Source organism: Pinus tabuliformis, chromosome 7 (assembly GCF_031772625.1).
Source record: "Pinus tabuliformis cultivar Carrire ecotype Pingquan chromosome 7, CPIR1, whole genome shotgun sequence".
Classification (NCBI taxonomy): Eukaryota; Viridiplantae; Streptophyta; class Pinopsida; order Pinales; family Pinaceae; genus Pinus; species Pinus tabuliformis.
This window is the reverse complement of record NC_142293.1, coordinates 1,286,887,240-1,286,903,173: the sequence shown is the minus strand read 5'-3', so window position 1 is coordinate 1,286,903,173 and position 15,934 is coordinate 1,286,887,240.

The window sequence follows — 15,934 nt, the reverse complement described above, 5'->3', positions numbered from 1 at the left end:
TTCTTTATGTTCATCTAAACATTAAAGGAATGAAAAGAAAAACATGCATAATGCATTTAGAAGTTTGTGTGTGCTTGTAGGAATGGTATAGGGAAAGTTGCATTAGATGTGCGCTATGTTCTTTGTTTAGAGATTCTGATTTCTCTATCCCTTTTAGTTATGGTTTTCATTGTTTAAATCAAACGAAAAGAATGTTTCCCATCTTAGCTGGTGTGCAACAACCATTGTATCAACAACCATGGTAGCCACAATACCAACAACAACAATTCCAACAATACCAAACTTATCCTGGACTTTGTCAACAAGGCTATGCTAGGTTTGGTCAACAACAAGCTTACCCAAGTTATATTCAACAAGCCTATGCTAGTTTGGTCAACAACAAATTCATCCTGGTTCCCAACAACAACCTTATACTAGATATGCTCAACAAACCTACCCCTATCAAGGTTACCAACAGTAGATTCCTAATGCTGGTATGCAAAGGCCTATTGCCCAGGCAATTCCATCTTACCTTGGTTACGCTCAACCTAACCTAAACCGATAGTTTCCTTTTGTCGCAACACTTGAATTACCAGATTTAAATCATCTTACTAATGATACCATTCTTTATTCAACTTGGTGGCCGGTGATTCCACACAAATTGCCTTCTGATATTCCTAAGTTCAATGGAAACCCTAGAGAAGATCTGTCCAATCATGTTATGACTTTTCATTTATGGTGTTTGTCCAACTCCCTAAATGATGATTCAGTAAGACTGTGTCTTTTCTAGTGAACTCTCACTGGTCTGGCTGCAAAGTGGTATATTGAATTACCACGAGCTTCATTTGACAATTTCACAGCCTTAGCCACTACATTTTTAACCCATTTCCATTTACCCATCAGATATGAAACTAGAACGGAACTGTTGACCAACTTTAAATAGACCACTAGTACTCACATTTCTGATCATATTCATGAGTGGCGCCGTCGTCGTTGAATGGTCAAAACTTTTGTTCCTGTTCAGCTTTTAGCCGAGTGGTTTATTAAATCCTTGTTGTCATATATCACCGAGGATGTGGCTAAAGGAGGAGTTGTTACTGAAGAGAAAGTAATTGCTCGTGCCCAATACTTAGACTTGATTTACACCTAGTATGGCATGCTCTATGATAAGATTCCAAATTTACCTAGATGAGCTTTTACTGTTCCACCACCTCCATCCAGTAAGGACTCTCATGCCAGTGATGGTGTGATAGGTTCTTCAAGCACTCAAACAACAAGTAGACAATCTAGTCAAACACTTGCTATTTCAAATCAAACCTCTAATACACTTGATAATACACTTGATTCCGAAGTAAATGTCATGTCATCTGACAAAGGTAAAAATGAAAAGCAACCTAGAAGAAAGAAAAAGGGGAAAACCAAAAAGAAACAAAATTCTCCCCCTCAAGAGAAATCATCTTATTCCTCCTCTCCGGCTAGGAAGCCTCGTTACCCATGTTTAATTTGTAATTAGGAGCACTTTACGCGAGACTGTCCTCACTGCTCTGAAGTCTCCAAACTTCTTAAGACTTATAGTACATCCACTATGTTGGCAGACCCTTTTCCAAACCCAGAGACTCATTTGGTTGCTACAGATCATGCTTCCACTTCACAAGTGCTTATGCTATTTGCCACTAAGCCTAAGATTGATGTTTTTGTGACTACACAAAGTAAATATTACGGTAATCCACCGTCGTCGTCGAATAACTAGGCTATAGATCAACCCAATACTTCAACTTCGACTTCGTCTAACTCCATTCCACCACCCATTACACCAGAGTTAACAATAAAACCACCTAAGGGAGTTGTTCATAAATCTACATTCAACCCTTGAGCTCGAGTAGCGCAAAATTATAACATAGTAGAAGATTTGGCTCAGTCACCTTCTGCTATGTCGATGCTTGAGGTGCTTCAAAGGTGTCCCTCCCAAAAGCATGCTTTATTGTCAGCAATTGTTGGAATTGATCTAAAGGATTCCAATCTCTTAGTTTTTAACCATGCGGGTTATATGCCACAATTACCAGCACAATTAGCATTCTTGATCCAAGTAAATGCTTTGAATCACCTCATTCACCAAACCATTGTTGACGAAGGTTCATCTACTTGTATCATGTCAATGAATTGCTGGAAAACACTTGGCTCACCGCCTTTGTCATGATCACCTACGACGTTAAAAGCTTTTGACAGTCGCACTTATACACCTTGTGGAATTTTAAGTAACCTCTAGATAGAACTAGGGGAAAAACCTATAACTTTTGAAGTTGAGGTCGTTGACGGATCCCTTGAATACCATCTTTTACTAGGAAGACCGTGGGTTTACACTATGGCTGCTGTGGTTTCGACATACTTTCATATGATCGCTTTCCCTCATAAAGGCAGAATCACAGTAATTGATCAACTCGCCTTCTTCGCCTCTAGTTCACAGGCAACTGGAAGCATTCCATTAATTCACGGGCCTCCACTATCTCTTCAGAACATTGGAGTAGGCCTCTTCAAAGATTCTTCCCTAATGGGCACCTTTTCACTACCATCACCATCACAAACGATGGAAGTTGCAAAAGTTGAGACCTGTAACATGATATCTTCCACTTCATCTAACCCATGGAAGATTTCCAATAATTCCGAAGTTGATATGCGTAATGAAACCATGCCGATAAGCCCAATTGAGCTCGCATAGCAATCAATCTTTTTGGCTTGCGCAGCAAATCCAAATCCATCATCACCAATTGTATGGGTTGATCATTCGTTAGAATATGGTACTTTCTTTGATCTTTTTTCACGTACATTTTCTACTGATGAAGGAATCATCCAATCAATGATGACAGAAGAAGAACCATGGGCAGATTATCACCATCGATCCCATCTTCCAGATCACATAGAATATATTACAAATGAACTAGATCGCCCTTCAATCATTGATTTCCTTTCAAATTTTGTATTTATAGACACAGTCGATTCCGAACAAAACTTATCGAATATTGAATAAACCATTTATATCGATATTTCGACCAAACCTGGAATTGTAGAAAACATCCATGTTGGCAAATCATGTTCTCCATCGGAACTTAAAACTTACCATGCTATTTTTCGTGAATTCTGCGATATATTTGCTTGGCCATATGAGGAAATGCTAGGTATTGATTCTAATATAGTTGAACACAAGATTAAAATGTATCCTGATGTCAAGCCGGTACGATAGCGCCTTCATCCTGTTCATCCAAAGAAGGCTGCTACCATAAAAGTAGAAGTTGAATTTTTTTTTCATGTTGGTTTCATATACCCTGTTCCTCTTACCGATTAGGTTTCCAATATTGTTCTTGTCAAGATGAAACAAGGAACAATACAAGTGTGTGTTGATTATAGGGATGTTAATCATGCTTGTCCAAAAGATATCTATCCCACTCCCTTTATCGACCAGATAATTGATGAAAGTGCCAGATGTGAAATATTTTCATTTATGGATGGCTTTTCCAACTATAATCAGATCAATATTCGCCTAGAAGACTAATCTAAAACTGCCTTTTTTTGTCCTTGGGGCACATTCACATATAGGAAACTCCCTTTTGGCTTGAAGAACACTGGGGAAAATTTTTAGAGAGTAATGAATTATGCTTTCCATGACATCAAACACATCGTTCAACCCTATCTAGATGACTTACCTGCTCATTCATGGAAACGGGCTGATCACCCGCAACATCTGAGAGCCATCTTTTTATGGTGCCGACACTAAAAAATTCGACTCAATCCACAAAAATGTGCATTTTGTGTTGGTTCTGGTCGTTTGCTTGGTTTCGTAGTGTCCAAAGAAGGAATTCGACTCGACCCCTTGAAGGTTAAGGCAATTCTTGATCTGCCTCCACCTTCCAATTTACTTCAGTTATAGAGACTCCAAGGGAAGGCTAACTTTCTAAGGAGATTCATTCCCAACTATGCCGAAATGGCTAAAGGATTTACTCGTCTTTTGAAAAAGGGAATTCCCTTCCATTGGGACCAGGTTGTGCAAGCTTCCTTTGATGCTCTCAAAGATACCCTGATCCGAGCATCATTAATGTATTCCCCTAATTATCAAAACGACTATTTCTTGTATCTCGCCACTGCAGATACAACCATTGCTATGGTTTTAGTCCAAGAAGAAGATGGGATTGAACATCTGATCTATTATTTGAGTCGTAATCTCAATGATATGGAAGTTAAGTATTCTTACGTGGAGAAGCTAGCTTTGGCTTCCGTTCAAGCTGTACAGAGATTTCGCCATTATATCCTGCTCCGAAAGACCACTGTCATTTCGAATTGCAACCCTATGACATACATCTTGTCACATCAATTGCTGGGGGGCAAATATTCAAAATGGATCATCATTTTGCAGGAATTTGATTTGGAATTCATCAAATCCAAGTCAAAGAAATCTCTAGTTTTTGCCGAGCTTCTTTGCGACCTTCCCTCTACCACCATCGACTCAACAACGGAACCATCAATTCCGGATGAGTCTCTATTTCTGATCTTGTCATTTGACCCTTGGTATGGAGATATACTGATCTATCTCTAAACCCAAAATTTCCAGTCCGATACCTCTCGCTTGCAACATCGATGTATTCAATATCAAGCCAAAGATTATCTGATCATTGGCGACACCCTTTACCGTCGCAGTATCGATACGATTTTTCATAGGTGCCTCACACATGAGGAAGCCAAGAAAGTTATAAATGATTGCCATTCTAGTGCTTGTGGTGGAAATTTATCTTGTTATGCTACCGCACATAAAATTCTCTGTGTTGGTTACTTCTGGCCTACCATATTTAACGAGTGCATTACTGCCGTTAGAAGTTGTTATGCATGCTAGATTTTTGACCGGAAAACTTGATTACCACCTGCCATTTGCAAAATGGGGCAGTGATTTCATGACATGTAACCCTCACTCAGCCAGGGGCATGGGTATATTATTGTCGTTGTTGACTATTTTATGAAATGGGCCGAGGCGATGCCTACATTAAACAACAGTGGTGAGACAACTGCACTTTTTTTCTTCAACCATGTGGTTGTACTGTTTGGTGTACCACAAGCTATAATTACAGATCATGGTTCGCATTTTTGCAATCACATGATGACTAAATTAATTGCTAAGTTAGGACTCTCACATGATAGTTATACTCCTTATTATCCATAGGCTAATGGACAAGTTGAAGCCATCAACAAAGTCCTTAAGCAAATGCTTCAATGAATGATAGGAGTTCACAAACGAAACTGGAATTTGATCCTGTACTCAGCTTTGTGGGCTTACCGAACCTTAGTAAGAAACGCAACTGGATTCACACCTTTCCAATTGGTGTATGGTCTTGAGGCAATCTTGCCAATACAATGTGAGATTTCATCACTAAAACTCACAATTGACTTGTTACCTGACACTTCTGATGAGGAAGCATGTTTCTTAGAACTCATCCATCTAGATGAAACACGTCGTGAAGCCGCATTGGCCAACGAAGCACATAAGAAATGAATTAAGGTGCAATATGACCGCAATGTCAAGCCTCACATATTCTCAGAAGGAGACCTGGTCTTTCTTTATGATCAGGAAGCCAATAAATTAGGAACAGGAAAATTTGAACCACTATGGATGGGCCCCTACATTGTCAAGCGTGTTTTGGCAAAAGGTGCTTACGAGTTGGTTGATTATGATGGAATTCCATTGTTGCAGCCCTGAAATGGGCTGTATCTTAAACGTTACTATGCTTGATTGTGCGTAGTAAAAACACTGTATATATGCTTTGATTGCGTGTGTGTGTCACAATGTGACTTTTAGAGTTTTTATGTGGTTAGTAATCCACTTTGCATTTGTTGTAGATGTCAGAATCTTTGGAACCATTTGTTGGTTATGTCGATGGTGCTAGTCATAGTACGCATAACCTATCCTCTGCAGCATGGGCCATATTCGCTCCAAGTGGTGAGTTAGTGAGTTTTCAAGGGATTTGTATCGGTCGTTCTATGAATAATATCGCTGAGTATAGCACATTGATCGAACTCCTCTCTGATGCCATTTCACTTGGCATTCGCCGAATCATCATTAGGCTAGACTCACAACTTGTCGTACTACAACTTACGAATGTTTATACCGTCTGAAATCCAACTATTCATCATATATTCCTTAGAGTTCGTCTCTTGGAAAGACATTTTGATTACATTCAATATCAACACATTTCCATAAACTTTAACACATTGACTGATTCTTTAGCGAATTACGTGTTAAACAGACATTTACGACATATGTAAAGAGTAAATTTTCAATTCACATCAACAATTGAATAGGATTACACATAACCATACAAAAACACTAAAAGTAAAATAGATAGATGTTCAAATTTTTTACAAAAATTTGTGTCCAAGACATGTTGGTCATCTGACCTCAAAACCTCAAAATGCATACAATAAATCATCCTAAGTAGATCTAATGATGCTCATGATAATAGGTCACTGCTTGAGCTATCATGCGGAACATCCCCATCCAACGGCTAGGCACACCAATAGTATGGTGTTGTAGTCTCATCGGTAACTCCTTGATCCGAACATCCAATATACCGAGGGTTAACCCCTCTATATGATGTTGCAACTCCGCCAGTGCCTTGATTAGATCTAAATCCTGGAGAACTGCTCTTCCGAAATTTCTCCCCATTGGTTCACCCGCCTCTTGTTGATGACCCATTGGTCGAATAGTGCCAACATCTGTATACATGAGAACATTTTTAGTTTAGTCTTGGAAACATCAAAAAACAAAAAAACATGTAAAAACTCAAAATATCAAAAATATATGGTCAAAACAATTTACCTATAGCACCCCATTGAGCACCCACTGGTAATATCAAATCTGGATCTCTACAGAAATCCATCCTTGCATATGGATGCTCCTTTATGACAATATGTCATTGATGGAGCCAACTGAAGAATGTGGTAGAAAATGAGATTGATGATTGACCAGCATGTCTAGCCATCAACTCTACCCATCTTTACATTCGTGGATCTATAGGACTAGCTAAACTCAGTGTCACATACTGAGGTTGCATCAATGGAATTCTCTCCAGAGTAAAAGCGATCAAGATCGATCCATAGCTGGATTTTTTCATCTTACCACTTTTTACTTTAGTCAGCTGCTCTTTCATCAAAGAGAGTACTGCCTCACACTAGTTGAACATAGTTGGCTTAAGACACTCGAGCGCATACTGCATGTATGATCTATTCACGACATGAAGTGTCACGCTACCCGCCAACTTTGCGATAGTAAAGAGGATTGTTCGCAAGGGCATATCACGAACATCCCTGATGTTTATCTTTCCATCTTTGCTAGGCTGTGTACCTAGCCGACAAAATTGTCGAATGTAGTCCCTCACTGATTCACCCCCATGGGAAGAACTTGAAAGAGAAATGGGGGCACCACGTCTCGACAATCCTGTGAGAAAGTAAATATCATCGATCAATATAGGGAGCACTTTGTCCCCTATGTGAAAAACCTGTTCCACTGGATCCCATGAATGAACCAAGAACTGCAATAGTTCTAACTATTGCCTCATCCCGGATAACCTAAAATATTTGAGTAACCCACAATCTTTGAGGGCCTCAATAGTACCAGGATCATTTAGGGAAACCATATCCTGTTCTTCATGTTCTCTTTCACGCCATGTGATAGCCATTCTGATTTGATCAAAGTCTGAAATCACACCATAGGCTTAGTTAGGCTTTGTTTCATGCAAAAAACTGAAGAGATTTTGGGTAGAAATGATGATTCAAATTTCTAAATTGTGCCCAATGCACCCCTAATCTTTAGACAGTGCAATGCAGAGTAGTTTCCCTTATGTTTGACTGCTCTGTAGCGCAATTTTTAATGAATAAGGGTGCATTGATCCTAGGGCATAATATATTTACCCTAGGGACCCCAAAGCCCTAAAAAATTTGCTTGAAATTGAAAAAAAATGACCTTAAATGAAAGAGAAGAGGTAGATCTCCTACCTAGTCCTAACGACACAAAGAATGATCCACAAAATCTCTCGCAATCAGCTGCTGAAGTTTGAGGTAAAAAACTAGTTCAGTGCACAAAACTGAATGGTAAATGTCAAATGGCAAAATGACTTGGTAAATTCTTGTTTTATGGTTATTTCATGTTCATTAAATGAATAAACTATAGTTTTTACCTATTTTTACCAATGAAACAGGTATGTTTAATCCGTTTGGTGGTTCTTTGAGCAGGTTTACAACTGACATAGTGAATTTGACGTGCATGATCGTAAAATTTATTTTTGACCATAGAGCATACTTTTATCTCTTTTCCGAGATTTGTTAAACATCGAAAAAGGAACCCCACTAGAGTGCTCTTTCAGCTCTTTTTAGACTCTCAAAATAGGAAAAGATTGTCGGGCACTTGTCCTTTTCAACTTGTAAACGGATTGGAAACAACATCTACTCAGTATAAGTTTAACCCTTTTTTGGACTGAGATAGATTACTTACGAAAAAGGAATACGTTGATTGAACATGGTCAATAGGTTCTCTCTTGTATTATTTTATGCTTTTTCGGACTTGAGAGACAAATTTATGAAAAATAACTTGTGGAGTTTTCTTTTTGTCCCTTTTCAAACTCTCTAAACATGAAAAGGACCGAGTTCTCATTGTCATTAAACTCGTTAAAGCATCAAATAGCGACAAACTTGTCCATCATGACAAGACCGAGTTTCACCTTCACTAGACTTGTTAAAACATCACATAGCGATGGATTCACCCGAAGGGTAGAATTATACATCAAGCATATGTTATCCTCCTCAAGCTTGTTAAAAAATAAAGAGGTACTGGTTAGCAATGATTGGGGAAAATGGGAAAAGGGATAAATCACTTTATGGTAGCAAGTCGCTCTTGAACATGACACTTTCACTTCATCTCTGTGACTATTTGGGTTGGGTTATCTGCTTGATGGTTATCATACCTATGGTCTATCACACCATCCATCACTTTGGTTTTGGGTCAATGCTGCCAATTCATTCAGTGTTGCCGACATGTTCAAGAGAAGTCACTTAGTAAACTTCATCCTTTGCAATACTCATAAACCTTCATTTTCATGACCACCATTCCTGAACATTGTGTCATCAGTCACATTATGTCTTCAAAATCATTACACTCGTTTCATGTCATTGATGGGGGATACATCAAGGCCCTCCTACGATGAGTCGCTTCTTGTCGACATCAACACATTATCTAGGAAGTTGACTTAGAAACACCCTTCCAGTACCTTGAGGCTTGCATACATCAATGACAAGTTCCTCGCTTCTGGTGACAGGTTGACATCATAGTGCTTCAACTAAAAGACTTTGTATGGTGTTCGACATCAAAACATTTATTCACACCATGCATAATGTACTGTAGTACCTTGAGAATCATTATCATTATTGGTGATTTCTCTCACATTTGTTAATAGCTTACATCATTGGCTGGTAATCAGACGGTGTCTTCCCATGTTCGACTTCAGATCACATTTTTACATGGTTCAACTCGTACTTGAGCAAACGATTGGACGAGATAGAGGACCTCGGATCTAGTTTCATCCATCCGGGCTACGATTTTCGGACAGTACTAAATCATCTGTACGATGGATTTACACACATAGTCATCTTATCATGGGTCTATATCTATAGACGACTATCTAATTTATGTACATGTAATGAAAAGTTTATATTCTAAGCATGGGTATGCCTTCCCTCAGCAATTCATGAAAAATTCAAAGATATCATGATATTATGTATTGTAATTTATGCAGGTCATCGTTTGCTTTTGATCCTCCTCATCACATCATAAAGCATATCACTCAACATTATCATTTTTGATTTCATGCTTTAGGGGGCAGCTGTTACAGGTCTATTTGGGCACATCAGTCCCGACGATCAGATCAGTGTAAACAGGGTCTATCAAACTCTAATTCAGTTGCTACATGCCCTAGACATGCCACCTCATTGAGTGCTTTCATCCATGAGAGTTTCCTGACTTCAAACCTTGTTGAAGTGCTTCCTTAGGTCACCAGTGCACCCCTAGTCAGGGGTAAGTGCTCTGCAGAGTAGGTAGCCCCATTGAAGGCTGCGTTGCAGAGCACCTAAGCCCACTCAAGCCTGCATTGGGCGAGAATCCTGGAAATGTTCATTGGATCTTGTTATATTCCTCCTTTTTTGAGCCTTCTAGAAGGAGCCCAAATCCTATCCTATCAAGATGAGCTCGACCTAGGATAGCCTTGGATCATATAATCCTTTATCCTCTCATCCCTTTGAACATGGAAACTAATCATCCAATTATGGAAAACCATTCAATGCCATATTAATGACAAAACCACTTGGATTCATCTATAAATTGGCCTCCCATCATAGAGCCAAGGAGCTTGGATATTATAGAGGAATATTGTTGGTTTAGAGACTTGAAATCATTGTCAAAGTAATGTTATGATGTTGCTTTTGGTGTGATGAGGGCTTGGACTAAGCTGGATGAGTGACACGAGATCGAACCACATTTGGTGTAACTTCTCCTTCTATTAATCAATAAAGTTGTTTGTTCCCTTTCCAATAATTTTGTCTATATCTATGATGAATGTATGTTCAAATGTTGTTGATTCCATTTGTTTACAGTAAATAGATCATATGCTTTGATTGTTGTTGTCTTTTATTTATGTTGGCAGGTACCAATTGAGCGAATTTAGTTTGAGCAGGAGCAACGAGAGAAACTCAAAGGAGATCAAAGGAAGCGAAGGATCACAAGTAGGTTCTTTTATCTTATCTGTTTATTGTAGAAAAAGGTTAAACATATTTACTTCAGTTGTTCTAAGTGTAACTACCCACTTAGGGAAGATATACTTATCCGTAGGTATAAATTCTATATAAAACAGCCAGGACTACAAAATTCCTATCCTTGAGGCTGCTTGACCTCAAGGATTGTGCAGTATCTGGAGGCAAGCGCAGAACTGATCTGAGACCAAGTTGGGAGATCAACTTATGGCTTAGAAGGATCAACTAAGTGTGAATACCTGGATCAGTGCAGGAAGAACTACTGTGTATAAGAAGGATGACTCCAAAATCGAAGCATGGGAAAATTTTTGGAGGGTGGTTGTAGTTGCTATGACACTAACGACACAATGGTATAACTCCAACTCTCTGTATGGATCTTGTCTCATGAAAAATAGGTCTAACTCTTCCAGAAGTAAGGTTCAATTCATCGATTGTCACATCTTCTTCACTTAACTTGAGTTAAAGATATAGTCCCTACCATTCTCTTCATCGAAAACACACATACCAAGCCAAGTCAGACCGAGTTGTTTTAATTGGGGATGAGAAGTATATAAATGCACAGGTAAGAGAGATTGTTAGAGTCTTAGTTTTCATCTCTGGTGTTGCTTCGCTGCCAGCAGGCCTGGATAGTACCCCGACAGAGTCACTTCAGGAACACAAGCATTGCTTCACTCCCAGTGAGATTAGACAATACCTCGACAGAGTTGCTTGCTTCACCTCTTTGCATAGGAAGCCTTTGTCTTCTTTCACCCTTTATTTCATTTTTAATTTTTCCATTTTTATTTGTTCAAAGAACTATGCATAGACACTTATTTATTTCATGAGGCAGAAGAGGGATCCCGACTTATTGAGAGAATAAGAGGTTGTCCCTTTAGAGAAGGATATTTATATACCCCTATGACATAATTGTTAAGTTTTTCCTCCCCTCCTTACTATTGTAACATTATTTATTTTTGATAAGTTAGCATATTAGTCAAAATAATTTTAAAATGTTAAGTTAGGATATGGATGCAAAAAGAAAGAAAAGTTAAAATGTTAGGCAAATTTGATGTTTTATAGGCATCCATATCAATAAAATGTTAGGTGGTAGCTGCCCTAAATAAAGAAGGCAAAGGAAAATAAAATGCTAGGGAAGCAAAAAGAAGAGAAAGGCTTCATTTTATGTTTTTGTAAATGCACAGGCTGCTAGTCTAAATGCGCCACAATCAAACATCAAATGTGTTTTCATGTGCAAAAGAAAAATATAGAAGAGTAAAGGTTTACTCTAAAGGTTTATATATTAATTTTGGGTATTAATCATATCCCTAAGTGTTAAAATCCCAAATCATATTACCCCTCTGCTCATTTTTCCCTTCATTCTCATTTCCCTAAGTTTAATACCCCTCTTATATCGTGCATTCCCCAACATTACATTAAACAAATTCCCGACCCCACCGAGCAATCCTGTCAGATCACAGTTAATTCCCTGCCATGTCACAATCCATCTCCACCATCTTCCCACATCTGACGGCCCGCATTCGATTTTGACCCCCCATCACCATCCGAGCTTTATTGCCGGGGGGTGGGTCCGAAATGGGTGGTATACCAAATCGCGCTCACCCCTATGTGTCAGCTTCCCGGCATTTCAAAGCCCCTATGAATGAAACCAAAAACCACTCACCCCCCCGAAAAGTTGATTCCATTGCTCCCGATACCGCTTACCTAACTGTTGTGCTCCTGCCATTCACCTAATGCCACCTCATCCATCCGTTAAACTCCATCAAATCACATTCATTCCCTCTAGAATTAACCCGTTAAGCATTCAATTGGCTTAGCCGTTAATTCAACAGACCTACACCACCAACAGAAAAGCAAATTTCTATATAAAACCTCCTTCCCATCTACCAACATGTTACTGAATTCATGTTTTATCGCTGATAATTGATTTGATTACAGGTTGTTGGACTCAAACCCGACATTGTCAATCGCTAGCGACACTATCTGTCTGATCATTTCTAGTTTATTCCTTCTATTCCTATCTCTAGAACCTCAATTCTATCTGTGAATTGTCTCCTCCCAATCCTATTTTCACTCATGCTCTTAACCATAGCCAACATGCCTCCAAAGGACAAAGGACCAGAGGAAATTGTCAATCCTCTAATCTATCCTCATGTAGATCTTCACCACGTCCCTATGGCTGATAGAGACTACAAAATTCATGAGACACTCTGTGAACTTGACCTCTTTGAGATGCACTACTGGCTCGAAGACAAGTATATCGATAAATCAGATGATATCCAACTGTGGGAGTCAAACCTACCTCATTACATCTTTCCTCGTACCCACAACACCCCTGATTTTATTAGAAAATGTCATGCTTCATACTTGCCAAGCCAAAGGGCCATAGTCACCCCCACTGGAGAAATTTTGTTTACCATAACCCCTCAGGCCATTGATCAGATGATGCAAGCCCCCATAGTAGACAATGCTACCCCATTTTCTTATGAAGCACTGGTTGAAATATACCAGAAACTAGAATTTGCCAAAAGAGCCCAAACTCTTGAACTATTTTTGACACAAGATGCTTCATTACCAAAGAAAAATCCTCCTTATCTCTCCTCCATATTCCCTGAGAGAGCCAAGCAAATTATCACTATTGTTTCCTACCTCCTTGGCTACTACTCTGATCAATGGGTAGATGAGGCCATCATAGGATTTTTGTCCATCTTCTCTGTTGATGCTAAGTCCTCAATTGTGTTTAATTTCAACCATTTTCTTGTAGAGTCCATTCATTAGAAATTGGTTAAATTTCCAACAGAGGAGGTATTCAAATATGCCTCTGTGTTAGTCTACATGTTCCTATACTTTTAGGGGGACAACATTAACCTGTCTTTGCAAAAGCTAGATGAGAAAGGAAACCAACAGTCAATCATTTTTTGGAATAATCTGGTCATGAAGGAGCAGAAAACGTACTCTTATAAACAATTTATAGAGATGTTTGTTCACCCAGCAATAGGTCTCATGAACAACAAAATAGAATTGAGGATTAGTGAAGAGATCAAAAGGGTGTTGCAGTTGTCAGATCAAGTTCAGATAGGGGACTGGTACCTGTATGAAAATTATTCAGAAATAAGGATATTTGGATGTGAGCTCCCACCTTACAAGCTGCCAAAATTCCTCCCAATGAGGATTTTTGCCTTAGAATACATCAGGCAGATGATCAATATGGATGAAATCCACTTCGTTGCTGCCAAGAAAAAGTCCCAGTTTAAGATAAAAACACAGGTTGGCCCTTTCATTTGCAACAACAGGGTAGTAGGGGAAGAGGTAGATAAGCTTTTGAAGGAAATGCAGTTCAATCTCAGTTTTACCTGGTCTTATGATCCATTAGGGATCATTTCTAAACTAAGGATAGAAACCAAGTCTACTCCTTACTTTCACACACCCAGGCCAGAAATAGAAAAATACAAAAATCAACTAGAGTGGGTTGAGAACACCTTACAGGAGGCAGAAGAACAACAGGTCTCATCATCAACAATGCAGACTCCTACCATGCAAGAGAAGACAACCAAGAGGAGAAGAGAGGAAGAGTCCCATTTAGGGATTGACATTTTCAGTGAGAGGTTTAAAATTATGTACAAAAAGAAGGCTAAGCTTAGTTCCATGTTAGAAAATTATATATTACAGAACAATGGAACACATAAAATATTGCAGAAATATAAACACAGAGAACGCATAAAACAAGAGAGACACAAATATACGTGGTTCACCCAGTTTGGGCTACATCCACAAAGAAACAACCAGTCCTTCCTTTTATTATATCTAGCAAACTGAAGAGATACAACCTACAGTAGATCCGCTGTAACACCCTCTTCGCTCTCAATCTCCTCTCTCTTCCTCACTCAGAATATAGATATACATACACACAATACAATTCCCTCATATATAGTGAGGGGTTGCCTTCTAGGGCAAAAAACCCTAAATTAAACATAACTTCTACTGTCAGATCATTCGCCTAATGAACGGCCCAGATTGACTAGAAATTACTAGACTTTTAGAAGGCAATTTTACATCTATTTTTATCTTCGGGGGTGCTGCCCCCGAACCCCCACCGGGGGACCGCTGGCCCTTGGACCCCCCAGCTAGGGGGGATTTACCCCTCCTCGGACCCCCGTGGGGGGGACAAGTCCCCCCCGCGTGGAGGGGTGTACAATCTTCCTGGGGTATACATCCAGTTGAGACCTTTGAATATAGAAGATAATCAGGCTCCACACCCAACAATCTCCCACTTGGAGACTGATTTTAGCAACTCCACCGCTGCTTCATTTTCTAGACAATGACTCCTCTTTGGACCTGGCCGTTTCTCATCTTCTTCATCATACTTGAAGACCAATTGAAACTGAGCAGATGCTCAATTTCTCCCTGGTTACAACTTTTGTTAACATATCTGCAACATTCTGGCTAGTGTGTATCTTTTCCAGCTTCAACTGTCCATCTTCCAATGCTGACCGTATGAAATGGTACTTGAGCTATATATGCTTAGTCTTGGAATGAAATGTAGAGTTATTTGCAAGATGTATGGCACTCTGGCTATCACTGTATAACCTGCCCAACTCCTGCTTCTTACCCAATTCATCCAGAAACCTTTGTAACCAAATCATTTCTTTACTAGCCTCTGTAGCAACAACATACTTTGCTTCTATTGTTGAGAGTGCAACAACAATTTGGATTTTTGAAACCCAATTGACAGCTGTTCCACCTACAGTAAATACATATCCTGTAGTGCTCCTTCTGTTATCTCTGTCACCTGCCATATCTGCATCAACATATCCCTGTAGAGCAATGTTTGAACCACCAAAGCATAATGCTTGATTTGTGGTACCTCTCAAATACCTGAGAATCCACTTCACCGCCATCCAATGTTCTTTTCCTGGATTGTTCATGTACCTGCTTACAACTCCCACTGCATGTGCAATATCAGGCCTTGTGCAGACCATTGCATACATTAAGCTTCTAACTGCTGATGCATATGGAACTTTAGACATATGAGCCATTTCTTCCTGAGTCTTGGGACACGCCTTGTTACTTAATTTGAAATGGCTAGCCAAAGGTATACCAACTGGTTTTACATTCTGCATATTAA